The following is a 17,426-nucleotide window of genomic DNA, read 5'->3' as shown; positions in this document are numbered from 1 at the left end:
TCGTTTTCTCTCTTCCCCTTGTGTCAACATTTTTGCTTTTCTTAAGAATTCAAGAGTTATTTATTATGGGAGTTTTCTAATGTACAAAAGTTGAAAGAGTATAATAGGCACTCATAGATCCACCAACTATCTTTGACAATTGTTAGAATTTTGTCATTTTGCTTTATATTTCTCTATCTTGATTAAAAAAATTAATTGTTGTAAAATATACATAATATAAAATTTATAATTTTGATAATTTTTAAGTGTAGAGTTTAGGGTTATTAAGTATATTCACTTTGCTGTGCAACCATCACCAATCCATCTACCGGACTTTTTCATGTTCCCAAACTGAAACTCTGTACACATTAAACACTAACTCCCCACCCCCCTACCCCAGTCCCTGGCAACCACTAGTCAGCCATTATTCTACTTTTTTCTCTATGAGTTTGACTACTCCAGGTAACTCATATAAATGAAATCATGCAATATTGTATTGTCCTTTTGTGTCTGGCTTATTTTATTTAGCATAGTGTCTTCAAAGTTCATCCATATTGTAGCATGTGCCAGAATTTCCTTCCTTTTTTAAGGCTGAATAATATTCTATAGTATGCATATACACATTTTGTTTATATGTTTATTTGTCAATGGAAATTTGGGTTATTTCCACCTTTTGGCTATCGTGAATAATGTTGCTATGAACTACGAATAACAATTTTGACTTTTTTGGCTGAAACTTTTGAAAGTATGTTTCTGACATGTGGCACTTCCTCGTTAAATTCTTCATTAAGCCTCTGTTGATGATAAGGGAATTCTCCTACATCACCGCAGCACCATAGTCACATCTACGAAAACTAACAGGGATTCTCTCATGCCGTCTAATGCTTAGCACATATTTAAATTCTCTCCATTGTTCTAAAAATGTGTCTTAAAGCTGTTTTACTTTTAATCAGAATCCAGTCAAAATCCTTGCATGTCAGTTGGTGGTTATGTTTCATTATTTTTTAAATAATTTTTATTTGGAGCATTTCCAACATACCCCCCAAATGCTTGTATATTTCAAAGCATACCCTAAAGGGAGTATTATATACTCAAAAGAACCCCAAAGTAGACAGAATAGGGTAAAAGGCTCTTATGTTCCCACCCCTCATCTCCACCAACGCCACACATTTCTATGGGCTCATACATTTAAAAATTTTTAGGGCCCCATCCTTCTCCTTTTTCTTGCAATTTGTTGAAAACTCTTGATGGTTTGACTGGTGGGAGTTCTCTGTAGTCTGGATGTTGCTGGTTGCATTGCTGATGTAGAATTTAACATATTCTTCAGTTTTTTGTCTTTGCTTTAAATGGTATTCAGATCTTGAGGCCTGCTCAGATTCAGATTGGATTTGTCCTGGCAAGAACATTCTTGGATGGTGTTGGTTTCTTCCATTAGAAATCACACCCTAACTGCTTGTCAGTTTGTGATGTTAGCAGACATGGATGCTTGATGGCCAGAACTATTAGTTCATTAGGGGTTCCAAAACTGTGAGATTCTAATTTATTGTGTAAAATTTATTAGCTGCAGTACTTCCATAAGAGAATTTTCCCCTTATCTACTGTCTGGTTGCCTCGTGCTGCACTTCACATAGAAAAGACTTGAGAAATGTTTGAGTATTTTATCAGTTTTTAATAAGTTGGTTCCCTGGCATCCTTAAACAGTGACTTTAAAAAAAAGTATCATTGTGAACTGAGAGATTTGATGTATTTTAATCCATTGCAGTTATTTTTCTTATTGATTTTTAAATTGCCCTTTTTTGGCCAGTAGAAGCCTTTTTGGATTGGTTCCTGTGTCTTTTTGACATTAACCTGGTAATATTTGATAGCTTCCTTGCTATATGGTATAAGATGTTCCAAGCTTATTTCATGTATTTCTTGCCCCAGACTTGGAATCAACAATTTTTCTATGAATCCTTGGTTACTTACTGTGGATTAACATGTGACTGTAAGAATAAATACAGAGAGATTTTGTATACTCTTTATACAGTTCCCCCCAATGGTAGCATCTTATAAAACTGTAGTAAAACATCACAGCCAGGATATTGACATGGATACAATCAAGATAAAGAAGAGGTCCATCCCAGGTTGATTCCTTATGTTTCTCTTTTATAGACACATCTACCCTCACCCCCATCCATGATGCATGACAACCGCTAATCTATTCTTCATTTCCATAATTTTGTCATTTGGCAATGTTATATAAGTGGAATCATGTAGTATGTAAGCTTTAGGATTGGATTTTTTTCAATCAGTATAATTTCTTGGAAATTCATCCAAGTTGTTGCATTTATCAATAGTTAGTTCTTTTATTATTGCTGAGAATATTCCATGGTATGGATGTACCACAGTTTGTTTAACCATTCACCCGTTGAATGACAGCTGGTTGTTTCCACTTTTTTTTTTTCCACAGTAGGTGAAACAATTTTATTTCACAATTGTCTTTAAAACTGCAAAGTCATGGGCTGGCCCGGTGGCGCACTGCTATAGTGCGCCGCTTGAGAAGCGCGGCGGCGCTCCCGCGGAGGGTTCGGATCCCACATACAGACCGGCCGCTCACTGGCTGAGCGAGGGGCGGGAGCAACACCGAGGGTTGCGATCCCGTGGCCGGTCCCGGTCCAGTACGGGCATGACACTGAGGGTTGCGATCCGTTGCCGGTCACGAAAAAAGACAAAAAAGGATAAAAAAAAAAAACAAAAAACTGCAAAGTCACTATTTTCTTCACATAAAAACATTAGTACAGATACTTATACTTTCTAGAAAATGATTTATATAGATCCCCTCAAAGAAAAATGTACCACATTATATGGTTTCAGTGAGGTTGTTTGGAAAAACATCTGATTCCTGAAACATACCATTCCACCATTCTGCATCTTTTGGTTCGAAGTAAAGATGATTGTCATCAGTATGTGTTCCTGTATTCTTACATATTTGATAAACTGGTTTATCACTTGATGCTCCATTGGTTCATCGGCCTTTTGTTCAGGTTCATCAGCAGGTTGAGTAGGCTGTATTTTTCTCTGTGGTCTTTTTTTAAGACCTTCCAGTAATGGAGACACATCATCATCATCGTAGATTGTGAACTCCACATCTTTACCAACAATTCCAATGGAAACATTCTTTGTAGTTAGATCTTGCTCTGCAGGAAGTGTCTCCCTTAAGGCACATAGACGATGTTTAACCAGTTCATTCAAATTGCATTCCATAAACTCAGACATTTGTCTCTCCAAGTAAGTATGAACTGACAGAATGGGCTCAATGGACATAGCTCTGCAGTCAAAATAGTTAGCAGATGGACAGGTTTGGAAAAATGCGAGGGCCCGTGTCATCACAACCAGCAGTAAGCAGCCTGACACCATACAGTCTCCATATTGCTGTTTTGGTATCTGGGTCGTGCTTCCAATTGGAGATACAAGATGAGACACTGGAACTGGTCTGTCAAATACAAATCTGGAATCCAAACACTCCTGGTGCATAAAATCACATAGCAGTCTAGCATCAGCAGTAAGCCCTGCAATTGAGATACCAATATGGTTGTCAACATGGAGAATTTTTTTCTGATGAGCTGAAAATGCAATCAACTCTGCATGGGTTTTTGATTTCAGACCAACTGTGGCTGAACTTTGTTTAACAGCTTCCATTGCATAATCAATTTGATGAATCCTGCCCTAAGGGCTCCAAACAGTGACATCATTGTCATACTGGTTGCGAAACAGGACTCCAATTCAGCATGGCTGTGGCCTCCTGCCAAGAGGCAAATCAAGGAGCACTGCGGAAACTACCACTCAGCCTCTTTCCATTTTTTGACTATTATGAATAAAGCTGCTATGAACATTTGTGTACAGATTTTTGTGTAAACATAATTTTTCGTTTCTCTGTCATAAATGTCCAAGAGCTCATTTGCTAGATCAAATGGTAGTTGCTTGTGTAGCTTAATTAGAAAGTAATTGGACCATGTTACAGTTCCATCAGCAGTATGAGAGTCTCAGTTTTAGACTTTCTAATAGATGTGTAGTGGTATCCTATTATGGTTTTAATTGAACTTTCCTAATGGCTAATGATGTTGAACATCATTTTATGTGCTTTTTTTTTTTATCACCCACGCATCCTCTTTGGTAAAGTATGTACCCAAACCTATTGCCAATTTTATTATTGGGTTGTTTGTTTCTTGTTATTAAGTTTTGAGAGTTCATTACTTCTAGATACAAGTCCTTTACTAAATATATGCTTTGAAAATATTTTCCCCCAGTTTTTGTCTTGTCTTTTTATTCTTTTCAAAAAGTCTTTCATAGAGAAAATGTTTTTTAAAGAATTTATTTATTTATAATATTCAAAGTCAAGTTATATTTTATATTTTTTCTTGATGCCTATTAGTACATAAGGTAAAGAAACATTTGTTACAGCAATTAAAAATGACAGTTAAAACTGCATTTTATTTCTTTAGAAGACCTTACCAAAGTAAAGTTCATTAATAATTTTGCTTGGCTCATTAACTACATTTCCAGAATACGACCTGGCTGAATCATCCATCTACCTCAAACACACACACACGCGCGCGCGCATGCAGTCTTCAAAAAATTTGTGGAAAATACATATGATAAAAAGACTATGCATGAATTTCAAAATTTTTTTGCACCAAAATAAACTCATACTAACTTGTCATAACATGTCTGAACAGGATCTAGCTTGAGGTACTAACGAGGATAAGACATCAGTTTGAAAAGAGCCCCTTTGAGAACAACATGAATTCTGCTAAAATTGAAGCAAAAATAAACATCAAATTTATGGTTGAAGCTTGAGTGGAAGAATGGTGAAATCATTGATGCCTTACAAAAAGTTTGTGGGCACAGAGCCCCAAAGAGAAGATGTTTTTAAAATTGAAGTCCAATTTAACAATTTGTTGTTTTATGAATAGTGATTTTGGTGTTATATCTAAGAAATGTTTACTTAACACAAGACCATGAAGGTATGGATCCTAGATGTTTTATAGTTTTAGATTTTACACTTGGGTTTTTAATTAATTTTAAGTTAATTTTTGCTTATGCTACAAGTATGGACAAAGTTCATTTTGATGCACATGAATATCTAATTATTCTGTCTCCATTTGTTGAAAAGACTATTCTGTCTCCACTATGCTATTTTTGCATCTTTGTTGAAAATCAATTGTTTATGTAAGTGTAGGTCTATTTCTGGAAGTTCTATTCTTTTCCATTCATCTATTTGTCTGTTATGACAATACTACACTGTCTTGATTAGTCTTGAAATCAGGTAATGTACTATAGTATATAGTATATATTCTTATTTTCCAAAACTGCTTTGGCTATTCTACATCCTTTCCATTTCTATTTGAGTTTTAGAATCAGTATGTCAATTTCTACATAATAGCCTGCTAGGATTTTGATTGGGATTATATTTAATCTAAAGATCATTTTGGGAAGAATTGACATCTTAACAATATTGAGTATTTGGATCCATAAATGAGGTATATCTCTCCATTTTTTACATCTTTAATTTCTCTCTGCAGTGTTTTGTAATTTTCAGTGTACAGGTAAACCTTTTGTCAGATTTATCCCCAAATATTTAATTTTTTTAATGCTATTGTAAATGGTATTGTTTTAAAATTTCGATATCCAATTATTCATTGCTTGTATAAATATAGTTGACTTTTGTAAATTTATCTTGTATTTGGTAACCTTGCAAAGTTCACTTATTAGTTCTAGTAGCTTTTTTTTGTAGATTCATCAGATTTTTCTACATAGATGATCATTTTTCCTGCACATAAGACCATTGTATTTCTTTCTTTCCAGTCTGGAAACTTTTACATTTATTTTTCTTGACCTATTTTGCAGGCTAGAATTTCCAGGACAATGCTGAATAAAAATCATAAGATCAGACATCCTTGCCTTGTTCCTGATCTTAGGGGAAATCATTCAGCCTTCCACTATTAAGGATAAAGTAAACTGTAGGTGTTTTTGTAGACACAGTTGCCTGTGCTGCTGGAGCCTCGCACTGGGGAAGCTGCATACGTATATGTTGCAGGGTCCTGCTCAGCAAGCACATCTACTTGAGCCAGAAAGCAAAATTTCTTCTGCAATGTCTCTCCTATGCTCTCTGCTGACAAAGCTTAACACTTTGTCAGCTGACAAAGGAAACCTATTTAAAGGGCCTATCTCCATTTTTGTTGACTAGGCAATGAAGGATGAATTTGGAGCCAAGAGAGAATAATTCATAATTGGCATACTGTCTTTCAGGGATTACTGTCCCTCATTACCTGATGTCCAGTACCTTTTCTTTTTTTACAATTTTTTCTCTTTATTATTTATTTATTTATTAAATTAGATTAATTAATTAATTAATTAATTTTTAGGTTTATTAAATCAAATTGATTATACATATTTTGGGGGTTCAACGTTGACATATGTTGATCAAATCAATATTACTAGCACATATATTGTTGCAAATCATACTTATTCTTTATGCACTTTGTCCAATATCACCCTATCCCCCTCTCCCTCCACATCTCCCCTCTAATTACCCTAGATTTCTTTTCTCCTTCTGAAAGAAAAATGGTTACTCTGTTGATTTGTTGCCTAGATGATCTGTCCAGTGCTGAGAGGTGTGATCAGGTTCCCCAATATGATAGTAGAGCAGATGCATCTTCTATCAATTTGGATTGGGCTTTGTGGAGAGAGTCATCCTCTTCTTTTCTTTGGTCTCTGCTGGTGACTCTCCTCATGTCAATGCACTCGAGTGGCTGGCGGGCCATCTGTACAATGATTGTGGCATCCAGCCACTTTTGCAGCAGCCATGGCTACTGTGGTGGTTGTGGTGGGCCACCCACATGGAAGTGGTGTTTTTGGCATGCTCCTTTCCTGGGTGTGGGAGGAGGGGTCAGTCTCTGGCTCCATCCTGATGACCAGTATCTTGCAAACTGTTGTTTCACATATTTTATCCACTCTTTGGCTGTTTCAGGCAGGAGAGTAAATCTGGTTTTTGCTATTCCATTTTGACCAGAACAGAAGTACCCTCTATACTACTTTTTTTTTTTTTTTGGCAGCTGGCAGGTACAGGTATCCAAACCCTTAACCATTGTATTACAACACCATGCTCTAACCAACTGAGCTAGCCAGCCAGCCATGTACTACATTTTTGAGTAGTAATTTGAGCATGCCACCTTCTAGAACCCTGACTGATGCACTTGCATTTCCTATAAACTGGTAGTTAGGATGATTTTCCTATTTAGATTCAGGTTAAACATTTTTTGGCAAGAGTTTCTTCATAGGTCATGCTGTGTATTTCATATTGCATCATGTCAATTTCACTGATTGTTTCATTTCTAGCCATGCTAACTTTGATTACTTGGTTAAAAGGATGGTCACACACACATGTGTGTGGATGTGTATAGGAGAGGATTTATTATGGGAATTGGCTCACATAGTTATGGAGACCGGGAAGTCCCATAATATGCCGTGAGCAAGTTGGAGAACTAGGAAAGCTGGTGGTCCAATTCAGTCTAAGTCCTAAGGCCCGAGAACCAGGGGACTCAATGGTACAACTCTCAGTCTCAGGCTGAAGGCCCGAGAATTGGAGAGGGAGCACTGGTGTAAGTCCTGGATCTGAAGGCCCAAGAACCAAGAGCTTTGATGTCCAAGGGAAGGAGAAGATGGGTGTCCTAGCTCAAGAAGAGACAGTGAGGGCTGGCCCGTGGCTTACTCGGTAGAGTGCGGTGCTGATAACACCAAGGCCATGGGTTCGGATCCTATATAGGGATGGCCGGTTTGCTCACTGGCTGAGCGTGGTGCTGACAACACCAAGCCAAGGGTTGAGATCCCCTTACCGGTCATCTTTATAAAAAGAAAAAAAAAAAAAAAAAGAAGAGACAGTGAATTTGCCCTTTTTCTGGAAACAGACTCACAGGCATACCCCAAAATAATATTTTACCAGCTTTCTGGGTGTATCTTAATCCAGTCAACTTGACATATAAGATTAATCATCAGAGTGAGTTCATATCTACTTGAATATCACTGATTTTAGGCTCTGTCTATGAGCAGAGGTAGAAAATGTGTCAAAAAATTATGAGTTTATATTGACTTTCAATTTCTATTTTATATTACAAAAAGTCTTTGCAAATCATATATCCGATAAGAAACTTGTATAGAGAATATATATAGAATTCTTACAATTCAAAAATAAAAAATTTAAAAAACCCAATTAAAAAATGGGAAAAAGATTTGAACAGACATTTTTCTATAGAAGACATACAAATGGCCAATATGCGCATAAAAAGATAGAAGATAAGCAGTATTAGTTATTATGGAAATGCAAATCAAAACCACACTGAGATACCACTTAATCACTGCTAGGATGACTAACGTAAAAAAGGCAGACAATAGAGACAAAAAGGAGAAAAAAAAAAAAAAATAAAGGCAGACAATAACAAGTGCTTATGAGAATGTAGAGAAATTTGAGCCCCATACATAGTTGGTAGGATGTGGAATGATGCAGTTGCTTTAGAAAACATTTTGGCTGTTACTCAAAATGTTAAACATGAAAGAATAAGTATGATTTATAAAGAGTGAATATGCTAATAAAAAATAAATTTAGGGCCGGCCCGTGGCTCACTCGGTAGAGTGCGGTGCTCATAACACCAAGGCCACGGGTTCGGATCCTATATAGGGATGGCCAGTTTGCTCACTAGCTGAGCGTGGTGCTGACAACACCAAGCCAAGGGTTGAGATCCCCTTACCGGTCATCTTTTTAAAAAAAAAAATAAAAAATAAAAAATAAATTTAAAAAAATGTTAAACATATTTACTATATGACCCAGCAATTCCACTTCTAGTTATATCAAGACAAATAAGAATATATATTCACAAAAAAATCCTTGTATACAAGTGTTTATAGCAGCATTATTCATGATATCCAAAAAGTGGAAACAGTGCAAATGTCCATCAACTGATGAATGGATAAATACACAATGTGGTATATCCATATAATGAAATATTGCTTGGTAACAAAAACAAATGAAGTACTGATACATACTAATCTTGGTACCAGGAAGTGGAGTACTGCTGTAACAAATACCTAAAAATGTAGAAGTGGCTTGAATTTGGATAATGGGTAGAGGGTATAAGAATTTTGAGAAGCCTGATAGAAAAAGTCTAGATTTCCTTGAAGAGACTGTTGGTACAAATATGGCCATTAAACATGCCTTTGATGTGGGCTCAGAAAAAAGTGAGGAGGATAGCAGAGAAGGCTTCTATCACCTTAGTGAGTATTTATATCATGATAAACAGAATGCTGGCAGAAATGTATATTAAAGGCATTTCTGGTGAGGGCTCAAAAGGAAATGAGGAACATCTTATTGGAAATTGGAGAGAAGGTGATCCTTGTTATGTAGTGTTAGAAAACTTAGCTGAATTCTTTTTATACAGTTTTGTGGAAAGTAGAACTTGTAAGAGATGAAGTCGATATTTATTTATTTATTTATTTAAAAAATTTTTTTAAAAAGATGACCGGTAAGGGGATCTTAACCCTTGACTCAGTGTCATCAGTACTATGCTCTCCAAAGTGAGCTTAACCAGCCATCCCTATGTAGGGATCTGAACCCATGGCCTTGGTGTTATCACCAAACTCTCCCAATTGAGCCATGGGCCAGCCCTTATGAAATTGGATATTTAGCTGAGAAGAGTTACAAGCAAAAAATTGAAGGTGTGGCCTGGTTTCTTCTTGCTGCTTATAGCAAAGTGCAAGAGGAAAGTGATAAATTAAGGATAAAACTGTTTATGCAAAAAGGAACTAGCATTTAATGATCTGGGAAATTGTCAGCCTATCCAGACTGCAAAAGATGCTAAACTTAGGAAATTTAGTATTAGGAAAGCATGCTCTGAAGAGAAGGCAAGGGTGTGGCTGGCTGGACAACCTTTTGCTAAAGAGATATTCGTATGACTCGTGGATTCATTTAACCATCTCAGCAGAAGCCAGGAGCAGAGATGGGATTATCCGGGAAGGATCTATGAAGAACCCTCTTATCTAATGGTGTGAATCTCCATGACATACACAAGAGACCCACACAGTTTTTGAGAATTTTACATAAGCAGGAACATCATCAGCTTGGACTGAAAGAAACAGAGACTGGACTAAATGAAAAAAGGTTTTTGGACTTCCACCATTCTGCAAGTAGTAACTGGGCTGATAGAGCCACTTGGCTACAAATGTGTGCTAACCTCAAGAAAAAGACTGATTCCAAGAGCAGAGCCGTGGGCTCAGAGGCACAGGGGCAGAGACCGGAGAAGCCATGTGTGCTGAGGCCTGTAGATATGCAAGCCTCAGAGAATTACTATTAGGTCCTGAAACCTAGTGAAAATGTCCCTGCAACTTCAAACTTGTTTGGGACCAATGACCCCTTTATTCCTTCTATTTTCTTCTATTTTGGATGAAAACATCCATAAATTTTATCCTATGCCTATCCCACCATTGTTTTTTGGAAGAAGGTAACTTGTTTTCTCATTTCACAGGTCTACAGATAGAGAAGAATTTTGCCACAGGATGGCTCATAACCGGAGTCTCACTCACATTTGATTTAGATGATAAAATTTGGAACTTTTGAGCTGAGGACATTTAGGTGAGATTTTGGACTTAGAGTTAACGCTGCAGTGAGTTGAGACTTTTGAGGATGTTGTGGTGGGGTGAATGTATTCTGCATGTGGGATGGCTATGAATTTGAGGTGTTTGAGAACAGACTGTAGTGGGTTAAATGAGACTTCCAAAAGATATGTTCATATCCTAATCACTGGATATGTGAATGTTACCTTATTTCGAAAAAAGATTCTTTCAGATGTATTAAGTTAAGGATCTTGAGATGTGGTCATCGTGGATTATCCAAGTGGGCCCTAAATCCAATGACAAGTATCCTTATAAGAGACTCACAGAGGACAGACAGGGAAGAGGAGGAGGCAATGTGACCATGGTGGCAGATATGAGGGATGTGACCACAAGCCAACGAAAGCCTGGAGCCACCATTCTCTGGAAGAGAGAAAAAGTGAATTGTCCCTTTGAGCGTTTGGAAGGAGTATGGCCCTGCTGACACCTTGATTTCAGACTTTGGGCCTTAAGAACTATGAGAGAATAAATTTCTGTTGTTTTAACCCACCCAATTTGTGATAATTTGTAACAGCAGTAATAGGAAACTAATACAAATTTTGGTGTATTTTGCTAAGTCAAAGTAGCCTGTTACAAAGGACCATATATTATATGATTTCATTTATATGCAATGTCGAGAATAAGCAAATCTGTAGAGACAGAAAGTAGATTAGTGGTTGCCAGGAGCTAGGGGGAATGGGAGTGACTGCTCATAGATGTGGAATTTCCTTTCAGGTTGATGAAAATGTTCTGAAATTAGATAGTGGTGATGGTTGCTCAACTCTGTGACTATACTAAAATCCACTGAATATTGCACTTTAGAAAGGTTAATTTTATGGTATGTAAATTCTATTTTAATAAAACTATTATAACAATATTTAACATTATGGCTTTTTTAAACATATTGATTTTATATTTATATCTCTTTTTTTACTGAAAATTTTATTTTTTTATTGAAACATTGATTACACATATTTGTGGGGTACAGAGTTGAATATCAATATATGTATACAATGTATGACGATCAAATCAGGATAATTAGCATATTCATCATTATAAAACTTAGTCGTTTCTTTTTTTTTTTTTTTCCTTTTTTTTTTTTTTTGTCTTTTTTCGTGACCGGTAACGGGATCGCAACCCTCAGTGTCATGCCCCTACCGCGACTGGCAACGGAATCACAACCCTCGGTGTCGCGCCCGCACCGTGCTCAACCAGTGAGCGGACCGGTCTCTATATGGGATCCAAACCCATGGCCTTGGTGTTATCAGCACCGCACTCTACCGAGTGCACCACCGGGCCGGCCCCTAAAACTTAGTCGTTTCTTTAAGATGAAGACCTTTAATCTGTCTTCTAGCCATTTGATAACATGCAATAAATTATTGTTGTCAACCAGTACCCCAAAGGGAGACGGTGGGAAATGAAGAAAGACATGATTTATTTTATGGGATCAGGAGTACCTTGCAGGCTGCTGACCTATAAGGCATCTTAGTTTATTTTAGGTTCCTTCTTATAAGCCAGTGAAAATAACAAATCATATTGATTAAATCAATTATATCTGCTACCAAGCTATATATAGAACAAAACATTTTCAGCTGCCACAACACTTGAAGGTTCATAGCTAACTACTTATCAACAAAATAAGAACATAAGTTTTTCATTTACAAAGCTTCCAGGGTCCTGGGTTCAGTCAAAGGTCAGACCTCAAAGGGAGGGAGAAGGGGGAAGTAGGCAGAAGGGATGCCAGCCTTGCTGGCTTCCCTAGAATAGCAAGGACATTGTCAACTTGCTTATTCAGTACCCCACAAATTATAGTTAATAATAGAGGCTTAGCTTGACTGTTTTACTGGAAATTTAAAAAATAAGATTAACATGTTTATTTGTTTGGTCCTAGTAGATATATAAAAGGGCTTCAAAATTGCGATGTTAATATTACCACTGTACTATAACAGTATAAATACTAAGCTAGTTTTGAGGATTTTTTTATAATTCTTTTAGTCCTTAGACTGTACCCCACTAAGAAATGTAAAGTCCAAATGTGTGTCCAAAGTCATTTGAGATAAATTTTTGTTTTGTGTCAACATGTTGCTCATTTGATATAGAATTGTTTGTTTTTATTTCTTCTCAATTTTAGGGTTTCTTTCCCTTTTTTGATTTAATTTAATCTATTTATTGAACATATAAAACATTTACATGAGTTAAAAATCAAAACTACATAAAAAGGTATATTCAGGAAAGTTTTACTTGTCTCCCTATCCCTTCTCCATGTTTCCCACTCTGTACCCACCTATAGCTAACTCTATTAGTATTTATTTACTTATTTATTTATTTATTGGTGGCTGGCTGATCCAGGGATCTGAACCCTTGACCTTGGTGTTATAACACCACACTCAAATGACCTGAGCTAACCAGCCAGCCCTGTATTTCCTATTTACCTTTCCAAAGGTTCTGGAAAAATGAGTAAAATAAAAACACACACATATATGTATGTATGTGTATATATATATATATTTTTTTTTCTTATTTTTCCTCCTTTCTCATATAAAAGGTAGTATTTTATATATACTGTCGTGCATTTTTTTCACTTAATATATACTGGAAACTACCCCTTATCAATACCTAGAAATCTTTTCTGTGACTGCATATATTTCATTGTGTGGGTAGTTTATTTTCAGTTCCTTATTGGTGAACATTTACATCGTTTCCTATCTTTTGCTATTAAAAACAATTTTGCAATTACTAATTATGTGAATATGCTGTTCAGTGTTTATCTATCTTCAGGGTAGATTCCTAGAAGTGAGATTGCTGGGTCTTACCGTAAATGCATGTGTAATTTACTCCTGGAAGCAATGCAGGAGGGTGCCGGTTTGCTCTCAATTGTAAAGCTTTTGGATTTCTGCCAATCTGATATGTGAAAAGTTATATCTCAGTGCATTTTAAATTTACATGACACTTGTTCTGAGTTGAGTCTGAGCATCCCCTCCCCACATTAACAAGCAATGGCCTTTCTTTTCCTGAGAACTGTTTATGTTTCTAAAATCTTTCTCTATAGGGATCTTTTTCTTTTTTTCCCCCAAATTTTAAGAGTTTTTTAAATATATTAGTTCCTTGTGATGTAAGCTGTAAACATTTTCTCATGGGTTATCATTCGTCTCTTGACTTTTCCTTGTCATTTTTGAAATGGAAAAAATCACAAAAACGAAGTCAAAGAAAAAAGTCCTTATTATTCTATGGCCTCAACATAACTGTTTTTACTTTATAAATTACCTCTGAGATATATCCACATTTACGCTTAGGTATAATCAGTTTTAATTACTGGTCACATCTTTTGTATTCTGCTTTTGTCACTTAAGATTAAGCATAACCAGCTTGGATGGGTCGCATTCTTTTTTTTTTTTTTTTTTTTTTGATGAATTAAGCAGAAATTTTATTTCCAAGCTCTTCAAAGATTATTACAAACACAAATATAATATCTTTCTAGAAGTGTCCCCAATTAAATCAAAGGCACATCATCAAAGTAAAACACTTGTGACATGAAGAATTCTTTTAGGTTGTAACATTTTCACACATTACTTTGTTTTTAACCATTTGCAATGTTCTGTATGTAGGTTACATTTTAAACCTTTTCTTAAGGGTGTGAAATAATCTAGTATTTTTTTAAAGTACAACCACAACTATAAAGTAAAAGAACTTAAGACAAAGATCAAATCTGCTTCATACATAAGATGGAGCAACCGGATACACAACATAATGTTAATCTTACCAAACAAGTTTGCTAAGAATCATCTCCCATGTTTAGTGTTAAAAATAAAAGTCTTCTCATTTAGAAAATATCAAAATATGGTTTGATTGGTAAAGCCTATTTCCCTCCCAATTTTATACTTTCTTGTCTTCATTTATAATTGTAAATTCATGAGAAAAGAACAAATTTTGTTGCTATAAAAATCTGAGGAACAACAAATTACAAATATTCACTTTTTTAAATAAACAAAATGTTTTCCTTCCTAAAATGTAAACATGCAGTAAATAAAACATACATGATATTCCGGGTATAGAAACACTAGTAACTCACTTATGAAAGAAATGTATTTTGGTACATTTGGTAGTAAGGTCTTTGTTTGTCCTAAGATAAAAGTACTTCACCAAGAGAACTAGGCCATTTTTATTTAAAACTCTACTCCTTCACCAAGTTTCCTTATGTGAGCAAAAACTCATCCATTTCTGTAGAATTTTGGCTATAGGACCAGGCCACAGGAAAGGTCTGAAATATCTAAAAGTCATTTGGCTAGAGAAAAGTGTTTTCTTGAGACTTGGAGGCAGTCATTCACCACTTTGTGCTGAAAGGCATTCCTCAGCGAACTTCTTCCCTACAGTTTTCAGAATAAAGCACAGGATCTAGGCTCCCGGAAGGGGTTGCTTCCGGCTGGAACACCGACCAGCAGGGCATCCTTGCAGGCATTCTGCATGCAGTACTGTTGAAGCTCTGATCCGCTCCACGCCGGCCTCCAGCTTGAGCTGCTCCACCAGGCGCTGCAGGGCGCTCACGCTGGCCCCGGAAGACATGGCGGCGGCGCGGGGCTCCGGATGGGTCGCATTCTAACTGATTAATATGTTGACATGGAGCGATTACTTAAAATTGGTGTGCTTAGGTGTCTGGAGTCCTGATTTACTTCTGCACTTTCCAAGGTCACTGGAAATTGTTTGCAGGTGGGAATCAAATCCTCCCCAGCACTTGGAAGACAAAGTTAATTCTGTGGCCAACAACAACTGTATGCCAGACTTCCATTTGGAACTTTGAGATGGCTTTTATGCCTGTCCTCAGCCACCATGCACAAGTGCCAGTGGTTGGAAGACTTTGATTGTCCTCTCCTGTGTTCTAATTTTAATGTGGCTGGTGCTTCCGACATGCACACAGTGATCTCTGTCTCCGTCTCTGTCTCCTTCTCTCCCTCCGTTTGTCTCTCTTTCTCCCTCTCTCCTCTCTTCCTCCTCTCCTCTCTTAGTCCTGTCCTTTTATTATCAACATCATATTTATAGTTGTTAACAGTGTGGAGATAATTCACTAAATGTCTAAATCTCTTTAATATAGTTTTTCTGTTAGTGGTGGAAGAGGTTAGTGCTTCACTCCACACACACCCCCTTGAATCTTGCTTTAAATATTTGTCTTTGGCAAGTGCAAAGTGACCAGATTCATAATGTTAAATAAAGAAAAAGCATGATTTTTATAATGGTTTTTTAAAAAACCTCAAAGCTCTTTTTTATTCCAATTTTTAAATTTATTATTATTATTATTATTATTATTATTATTTTTAAAGATGACCGGTAAGGGGATCCTAACCCTTGACTTGGTGTTGTCAGCACCACGCTCTACCAAGTGAACTAACCAGCCACCCCTATACAGGGATCTGAACCCATGGCCTAGGTATTTTCAGCACCACACTCTCTCTAGTGAGCCACAGCCGGCCCTTAATTATTATTTCTAATTGACACATAATTGTATTGTACATATTTATGGGCTACAATGTGTTATTTGGATATATGTATACAATGAGTAAGGATCAAACCAGGGTAATTAGCATATCCATCACTTCAAACGTAAAGCTCTTTTTGATGTAACCTAAACACCCTGAGCATCTAAATGATCTGTAGAAAATACATTGACCTTGGGAGGAGGGAGGGAGGTTTTGGTGATGGGACACAATAACTAACTACATTGTATATTGACAAAATAAAAAAAATAAAAAAGAAAAAAAAAGAAAATACATTGACCTTGGGAGGAGGGAGGGAGGTTTTGGTGATGGGACACAATAACTAACTACATTGTATATTGACAAAATAAAAAAAATAAAAAAGAAAAAAAAAGAAAATACATTGACCTTATTTTTACTTCTTATTTTTAGAAAGACAGTTACAGAATGATTCTAATCACATCTAAATTTGAGTGAATTTTTCATTGTCCCATTTTCCCTCCTTGTTGAATAGGAGAATATATATATACATATTCTAATATATATAATATATATTTATATATAGGGAAGGTAGTTATTTAAAGATGACAATGTAGTATACACCTCTTTTCCTGGTGCCTCTATTTTTTATTTAATCTCAACATTTCAGAAGAACTTTTAAACCTATGGTATAATAACAGTGGGACGTTTTCTATAAAACATGCTATTGATCACAAATACTTTTGCATACGTGATTACGTTGGACTACAGCCAGCTATTTCTCTGAGAGCTTAATTACAGAACTGGTCATCTTTTTAAAACTCTAAAGAACTTGTCTAAAGTCTTTGTGAAGACTTTAAATTTAAACCTTCACTCAGTATCTTCTTGCAATATCTCTGTGGTTTTTAGGTACTAAAGATAACAGCAGAACAGTGTGTGCCTTAACTCTTACCATTTATCCATAATTCTAAAATGTACAGGACTTGTTTTACATAAGGACCAAAAAATCTGAAAAATCTTTTCATAATTTCCCTTTTTCACTGTGTAAAGTGTTAATTGAGACATTACTATGGTAATTCAGTATCCAAAATCATTATCTGGAAAAATTAGAGAAGACGCTTCTTTTAACCTGCTTACAGCGCTCTTAATTAAAATGAGGAACAAATTGATGTAGGATATTTCTGTCTTAGTGAAGCTTCGTTTGTTAGTACCATGAAACAGCTTTGTGTTAAAAAATTGCTCAGGCCCACTTGCCCATTTGTTGAGGCATCATTTTATTTCTGTCTATGCTGTATAAAGTACTGACTGAGATTTTTATAATCTAAA

The 17,426-nt window shown here is 36.1% G+C and overlaps 1 pseudogene; it reads right to left on the bottom strand.

Moving 5' to 3' along the window:
- Positions 1-2,871: 2,871 nt before the first annotated feature.
- Positions 2,872-15,216, bottom strand: LOC103605416 (annotated as a pseudogene).
- Between the last annotated feature and the right edge of the window lie 2,210 nt (positions 15,217-17,426).

Source organism: Galeopterus variegatus, unplaced genomic scaffold (assembly GCF_000696425.1).
Source record: "Galeopterus variegatus unplaced genomic scaffold, G_variegatus-3.0.2 Scaffold5798, whole genome shotgun sequence".
Classification (NCBI taxonomy): Eukaryota; Metazoa; Chordata; class Mammalia; order Dermoptera; family Cynocephalidae; genus Galeopterus; species Galeopterus variegatus.
The sequence above is the reverse complement of the archived record's forward strand: the minus strand, read 5'-3'. Positions and strand labels throughout refer to the sequence as shown.